This window comes from Limanda limanda, chromosome 1, assembly GCF_963576545.1.
Source record: "Limanda limanda chromosome 1, fLimLim1.1, whole genome shotgun sequence".
In the NCBI taxonomy this organism is placed as follows: domain Eukaryota; kingdom Metazoa; phylum Chordata; class Actinopteri; order Pleuronectiformes; family Pleuronectidae; genus Limanda; species Limanda limanda.
In genome coordinates this window covers 2,246,225-2,253,382 of record NC_083636.1, presented here as the reverse complement: position 1 = coordinate 2,253,382, position 7,158 = coordinate 2,246,225, and the positions used below count along the sequence as shown (strand labels likewise).

General features: G+C 46.7%; 1 long non-coding RNA gene across 1 annotated transcript; it reads left to right on the top strand.

Moving 5' to 3' along the window:
• The first annotated feature begins 4,658 nt into the window (after nt 1-4,658).
• Nucleotides 4,659-6,880, top strand: LOC133011820 (uncharacterized). The gene is made up of 2 exons (XR_009680770.1): nt 4,659-4,810; nt 6,541-6,880. It is a non-coding gene; the product is annotated as an uncharacterized LOC133011820 (long non-coding RNA).
• Nucleotides 6,881-7,158: the final 278 nt, after the last annotated feature.

Genomic DNA, 7,158 nt, shown 5'->3' with positions numbered 1-7,158 from the left:
CTTGAGACTGCTTCCAAGATGAAGATCCTCCACGACACTCCCATCAGGTGCCACGACATCTTTAAAGCCTCCACTGACCAGCAGAGCAGCATCAGAGTCGTCCTGACCAACGGCGTCGCTGGCATTGGAAAAACCTTCTCGGTGCAGAAGTTCACTCTGGACTGGGCAGAGGGTTTAGAGAACCAGGATGTGGGTCTGCTGACTGTGCTTTCGTTCAGGGAGCTGAACCTGGTGAAGGACCAGCAGCACAGTCTCCTCACGCTGCTCCGTGTTTTCCATCCAGCGTTACAGAAGCTCACGGAAGAGATGCTCGCTGTCTGTATACCTTTGTTCATCTTTGACGGCCTGGATGAAAGCAGACCTTCTCTGGACTTCAACCACAGGGAGCTTGTGTCTGAGGTCACACAGAGGTCATCAGTCAACGTGCTGCTGACAAACCTCATCCGGGGGAATCTGCTTCCCTCGGCTCTCGTCTGGATAACCTCCAGACCTGCGGCGGCCAATCAGATCCCTCCTGCATGTGTCGACAGGGTCACAGAAGTACGAGGCTTCAGTGACGCCCAGAAGGAGGAGTACTTCAGGAGGAGATTCAGTGATGAAGAGCTGTGCAGCAGAATCATCTCACACATCAAGACGTCCAGGAGCCTCCACATCATGTGTCAAATCCCAGTCTTCTGCTGGATCAGTGCTACAGTTCTGGAGCACATGTTGACCACAGACCAGAGAGGAGAGCTGCCCAAGACCCTGACTGACCTGTACTCACACTTCCTGCTGGTTCAGACAAAGAGGAAGAACAACAAGTACGGTGAGGGACATGAGACGACTCCACAGCAGCTGACGAGGGCTGACAGGTACGTTCTCCTGAAGCTGGGGAGGCTGGCACTTAAACATCTGGAGGAAGGAAACATCATGTTCTACCAAGAAGACCTGGAGCGATGTGGTCTTAATGTCACAGAGGCCTCGGTGTACTCAGGAGTTTGTACTGAGATCTTCAGAAGAGAGTGTGTGATCTTCCAGAAATCAGTCTACTGCTTTGTTCATCTGAGCATTCAGGAGTTTCTGGCTGCAGTCTACATGTTCCACTGTTACACCAAGAGGAACAGAAAAGAACTCAAGAACTTCTTGGGAACATATGGGAACACAGACAGTACCTTCTCCCTGGATGAGCTCCTGAAGAAGACCATGAAGAAATCCCTCTGGAGTACAAATGGTCATCTGGACCTGTTTGTTCGCTTCCTTCACGGCCTCAGTCTGGAGTCCAACCAGAGAGTCTTAGGAGGCCTGCTGGGTCGGACAGGGAACAATCCAGAGATCATCCAGAGAGTCATCAACAACCTGAAGGAGATGGAGAGTGATGAGTCTCCTGACAGAAGCATCAACATCTTCCACTGTCTGACTGAGATGAACGACCACTCAGTTCATCAGCAGATGAAACAGTTCCTGACGTCAGAGAACAGATCAGAGGAGGAACTCTCTGGGATCCACTGCTCAGCTCTGGCCTACATGCTGCAGATGTCAGAGGAGGTTCTGGATGAGTTGGACCTGGACAAGTTCAACACATCACTCCAGGGTCGATGGAGACTGATCCCAGCTGTGAGGAACTGCAGGAAGGCTCGGTGAGTGTGTGTATGTGTGTGTGTGTGTGTGTGTGTGTGTGTGTGTGTGGGTGAGTGTGTGTCTGTGTGTGTGTGTGTGTGTGTGAGTGTGTGTCTATGTGTGTGTGTGTGTGTGTGTGTGTGAGTGTGTGTCTCTGTGTGTGTGTGTGTGTTGTGCAATAGTAGGTAGACTTGACGTTGGCTAATTATTAATAATCATGAAATATGATTATTAAAATAATAAGAGATTATTTATTAAAAATAATTAAAAATGATAAGGCCATAACTTATCGTAGAGGGGCACCACCCTGGTTTCCAGGGACCAACGAGTCAAACTATAATTATCAGTCTCATAATGATAAATGTCAAATTAATAATGTCAATATTTTAATAGTAACGATTACTTAATAAACAGTGAAGGCTTCTAAGTTCGAGCACAGGCAATCATAATCCAGCTGTATTCACACACTTATGCACAAATAATCACAGACTACAGATACTTTAATTACAAAAGCATTTATTAAAAAGGGGAAATAAAGTTATAATGTTATTCAATGATTCATCATTTTAACAAGCTCCGATATTTCAAAGATAAACACAGCAGCAGCACTTATCACAATTCAGAAAATACATGTAAACCTGCGGTCTACCTATGTATGTCTGTTTCTATGTGTGTGTGTGTCTGTGTCAAAGTGTCTCTCTGTGTGTATGTGTCTATGTGTGTGTGTGTGAAATAAAGTTAGTGTTATTTAATGATTCATCATCTTAACAAACTCCCATATTTCAAAGATCACAACAGCAGCAGCATTTATCACAATTTAGAAAACACATGTATTCATCTATGTGTATCTGTGTGTGTGTGCATCTGTCTGTGTCTATCAATGTGTCTGTGTGTGTGTGTGTGTGTGAGAGAGCGAGAGAGAGAGAGAGAAAAAGAAGGGGGCGTGGCGATGACGCAGTCACGTAGTGACGGCACATCTAAGATGGAGGCCGACAATGTTAGGCTTAAAACTACAAAACAAAATGGCGTGTTCGTTATGAATTTAGAGCCAGAATTGAGGGCGGGTCTAGAGATGAATAACCTCCAATGGCCGCCGGACCACGTGTGAGACACAAAGGAGGAGGTGGAACAAAGGATTCTTTGTTCTAGTCCAGCTTTGGCTTCAAAATGGCGGCCAGATGCGTTCAGGCCCTTTAAATATAGATTTAACTATGTTACATAAACTGTATTCTAAATACAGATCGGAACGGGTGTATAGGTCGGTTCAGAAGGAGAGAGAGAGAGAGAGAGAAAAAGAGAGGAGAGGACAAAGCTCTTAAAACATATGCCATAGATGAGTTAACAGTGGTTCACCCCTCAGCCCTCAAGCGAACGTTGTGGGCTAAGGTTTTGATCGGTAACATCACTGCAGACTCACACAGACGTTAACAATGCGGCCGGAGGCGCTTCTCGCGGCCCTATTCACTGTAACACAAAACATTGCCATCAAACCGGAAAACGGAAGTGGCGGCTCGGAGAAGCCGGCTCGTCACGGCTAAAACAATGAAGAAACACGGAGGTTCCACCAACAAAAATACACTCAAGTATTAAAACAAACGCTACGTATTAAAACTAACATCTGCCCAGACAACATAAGCCTCTCTTACTGTAACCATGGTTTCATGGGGTGCATGCGCGTTGGCGCGAATATCCCGGAAGTTCAGTGAATTGCTTGAAGTCTCTCAGGCGGGCTCCCGTGAGCACCGCAGCTGGGCCGGAGCGGATCCGTCGTGCTCCGTGGCGAGATGAGGCTTCGTCTTCTTCGGTAGCAGCGGAGATCGTGCTGCCTCACAGGAACGTGCGGCTGCTTGTAGCCGTTGTAGATCGTGTGGAGAAAGAATAAAAGTAAAGTCCGTGTCTCGCGAGTAAGATTCCTGTTTGGTCTTTTCAAGTTAAAACAGCGAAAAGTCTTTTCAAAATAAAACTTTGACTGAGATAAAAGAAGAAACCAAATCAAATAAATTGAATTAAACAAACGTCTAATCGCCTCCATTAGATTGCTGGGTTAATTAGGAAGACCCCCGGGGGGGGGGTCTAGTACAACGTCAGCATCGGAGTAGAAGAGAGAGAGATTTCTGTGAGGTCCCTTGCTTTATACCACCTGAGGACGTCCTGCTTCCTCAGGAAGTGGTCATAGGGTTCAGTTGGCTCTCAGCCAATGAGAATGTCAGGATTCCGACCTTAGTGGGCGGGGAGTCGACCTCAGTGGGCGTTTCAGGATCCCAGTGGGGGTATGAATGTTGTGTTTTCTGATTTAATTCTCACAGATTTGATATTTTCTTTAATTACAGACTCAGTCGTTGTATCATCTCAGAGACTCACTGTGAAGTCGTGGTCTCAGCTCTGAAGTCAGACCCCTCACATCTGAGAGAACTGGATCTGAGTGACAACGAGCTGCAGGATTCAGAAGTAAAGCTGCTGTGTTCTGGACTGGAGAGTCCAAACTGTCGACTGGAGACTCTGAGGTCCTTAAATCCTTCTTCACTTTTCAGACTTTCTTTCTTATTGGGTCATTATTTATTTAACTTGTTTCAGTTCTGCTCTGCTCACTGTCCCTCAGTCATCTGTCCCTCACCCAGCCTGTCAGTCACGTCCACCTCATCAACTCCATTCACCTGCACTCACCTGCTCCTGATCACTGAGAAAGTCTCAGTAAATAACATGTGGACTGAGGCCGAGCACTCGTCCTCCTCAGGTTTTCAAAATAAGACATATTCTTATTGAAACACGTTGGACAGTTGATAAGTATAGAAACAAACAGGAAGTGACATCAGGAGCTGTCACTACTTTAAACAGTGTTTAATTACACAAACCTGCTCAGTGACCAACACACAGAGAAGAAGCTGATGAATGAAACAATGGTCCAACATGTCTGATCTGATATTTATCTTCAGGTCACAGACTGGACTGAGGTCAGCAGCATGTTGTGAGTCTGTGTTGACATGATGACGATCCACAACAACAGGAGGACACATTCTAATATTCATATTTCTTTATCCAGGTTGGAGAGCTGCAGTCTGTCAGAGATCAGCTGTTCTTCTCTGGCTTCAGCTCTGAGGTCAAACCCCTCTCATCTGAGAGAACTGGATCTGAGATACAACGACCTGCAGGACTCAGCAGTGGAGGAGCTGCTTGATCTACAGCAGAGTCCAACCTGTGGACTGGAGACTCTGAGGTCAGTAGATGGGTGGAGTCAGTCCACACTGCTTTCATCAGTATTTTACTAAACACAGTCAGTATCACAGATCCAGGGTCTGTGCTACCAAGCAGGATTTGTGGTTATCAGGTTCACTTCAGGTTTAGGTTTTTCAGTCCTACGAAGCTCGTCCACTTCTTAACGAGGTAAATCACCATGGTAACTTCTGATGAACGGCTAACCTGCTCCAGGTTAAGTTGGAGATCAACCCGTATCAAAGCTCCGCCCACTGACCACAGTGACTCTACACTGTTGTGTGGTGCACACTCTCCTTCAAGGGACGGATAAGAGAAGTTTAAATCAACGTCTGGTTGGTTCAGTTGATCTCTACCTCACCCAGAACATCTCAATGTCTCCAGACTCATCCTGTCCCCAAAACACCAGTGTCCTCAGTCAGCTTCCTGGAGACATGTCCATGTGTGTGTCCTCAGAGACAGTGAGACAGTGTGTGTCCTCAGAGACAGTGTGGGTCCTCAGAGGCATTGTGTGTCCTCAGAGACAGTGAGACAGTGTGTGTCCTCAGAGACAGTGAGACAGTGTGTGTCTTTAGAGTCAGTGAGACAGTGTGTGTCCTCAGAGACAGTGTGTGTCCTCTGAGACAGTGAGACAGTGTTTGTCTTCAGAGACAGTGAGACAGTGTGTGTCCTCAGAGACAGTGAGACAGTGTGTGTCCTCCCAGTCAGTGAGACAGTGTGTGTCTTCAGAGTCAGTGAGACAGTGTGTGTCCTCAGAGACAGTGAGACAGTGTGTGTCCTCAGAGACAGTGAGACAGTGTGTGTCCTCAGAGACAGTGAGACAGTGTGTGTCCTCAGAGTCAGTGAGACAGTGTGTGTCCTCAGAGTCAGTGAGACAGTGTGTTTCTTCAGAGACAGTGAGACAGTATGTGTCCTCAGAGACAGTGTGTGTCCTCAGAGACAGTGAGACAGTGTGTGTCCTCAGCCTGACTGTGTCTGTCAGGTTCAGTTGAGCTGATCTCAGAAAGATCTCCTGGACGTGTTGAAGTGTCTTCGTAGTTCAGGCCTCAGTGTTTCCTCAGTGAAGCTGTGAGAGGACAATGAGGACAGACGTCAGGATTGGACAGAGACACAGAGAGGTAACAGTCGGCCAATCAGACGAGCCACAAGCTGCTTGGGATCATGTGATTGAGTTGACGTGAAGACGACAGTTGTTGTTGTTTTCATGTGAACAGGAAGTGAAGCTGGACCACAGCTGACAGCCTCACACGAGGGACAGAGACGTGTCGTCTTCATCTGATCTGAGAAACTTTGTCCTCTCACTTCATCAGTGAAGAACTGATCAGGTGGATCTTTGTCACAGCTCTGAGATCAGTGGGACTGAAGCCTCTCCTCATCACCATGGTAACCAGGAGCTCTTTATACAGAGCAGAACCTCTGCTGAGGTCCATCTGTCTCATCTGGTCCCAGTTTGTCAGAAGCAGATGTTCATCAACACACAGTGAAACATGTCTTCACCTGTAACAGCAGTAAATCCACCTCTCAGGTGTCCACTCTGCACTTTGACATGCAGAGGACACACACTGAGCTCTTAGCGTGTTCATTCCAACACGTGAACATGAAGCAGAGAGGAAGCTGCTCCACCTCTGAACAGGACTGAAGTCCCTGCTGCTCTTTCTACTGGATGAGCTGCATCACTGACTCACAGCTGATGAAGTGAGTCTCTGTGACACTGATGTCTTCTTCTCTCAACAGGTGGAAGAGGAGATCTTTGTCGACGTGAGTGTGAAGAGGACAGTGTGTGTGGACGGAGGCTGAGCTGTGTCCTGAGGATCCAGAGGCTGAAGCAGCAGCAGCTTGTGTGTAGTCTCCAATCTACACAACCCCTAATCTGCATGTGTTTGTGAGATGAAGCCGGAGCACCTGGAGAAAACACGTGGAGAACATGCAGACTCCACACAGGAAGACCCATCTGAACCGGATTCAAACCAGCAACCTTCCTGCCCCGATTGTGTTTATTCACATGAAGAATGTGTTTATTGAAATGACACAACACAAGCAGAATGTATAAACCCTCTATAAAGAGTCACATACAGTGTGTTTAAGTTTGTCTTTAATTTTCCACCTTTGTCCCTCAGTATGTCTCCATGTGTGTAGAACCACATTCTGTGTATATGTTTGTTTATGATCTTAAAGTTCCTGGATGACGTCACGAATTGATTTAGTTCAACACAAAGTTCAACACATTGAAATCACTTTGAGTTTAAAATCAGAGTTTTGTCTTTGACACAAAAGATCAAAACTCTGGACTTAAAAATGGGACGTTTTCATTTCTGCATCAGGTGCAGAGCGGTGGTGGCTTTTCTACTTTTG